Source organism: Bison bison, unplaced genomic scaffold (assembly GCF_000754665.1).
Source record: "Bison bison bison isolate TAMUID 2011002044 unplaced genomic scaffold, Bison_UMD1.0 scf7180017864327, whole genome shotgun sequence".
NCBI lineage: Eukaryota > Metazoa > Chordata > Mammalia > Artiodactyla > Bovidae > Bison > Bison bison.
Window position 1 is genome coordinate 5,343,892 of NW_011494899.1, and position 429 is coordinate 5,344,320.

General features: G+C 60.6%; 1 protein-coding gene across 1 annotated transcript in view; it reads right to left on the reverse strand.

Moving 5' to 3' along the window:
• Positions 1 to 429, reverse strand: part of HCFC2 (host cell factor C2) — a 54,196-nt gene that overhangs the window by 53,185 nt on the left and 582 nt on the right. The gene's annotated exons all lie outside the window — the stretch shown is intronic.

Here is a 429-nt window from a genome sequence, read left to right on the forward strand (position 1 = left end):
GGCAGGGTGGGGGGCGAAGTACTGGAAGGCACTACCGCCCCTATCCCCGGGCGACGTGTCTGGTCTGGGCACCAGGGGCAACGGATTTTAGGATGGAAGGAAATTTACTGCTGACCAGTCTCCCCTCCCCACCCAGTACCTGCAGTTTTGTGTTTGCAGGAGAAGATAGACCGTTTCCCTTTACGGTCACTTTAACTGAGCATCTAGGATGTGCAAGCGAGTCGGACCCTTTAAACAATGACAGCACAGCAAGAGAAAAGCTCGCTTAGAGGTTTTGAAGTGCCGGGAGCGGGGCGAGAGGAGAGGAGAGTTGGTCTCCGCAGAGGGCGTGACATGCGTGCCCAGGCGCCGCGAGGGCGGCGAGAATGCCCACGAAGGCGGGGGCATGGGGCGACCCGGGCGGGGTAATGAGGGGTAGGGGAGGCGGGC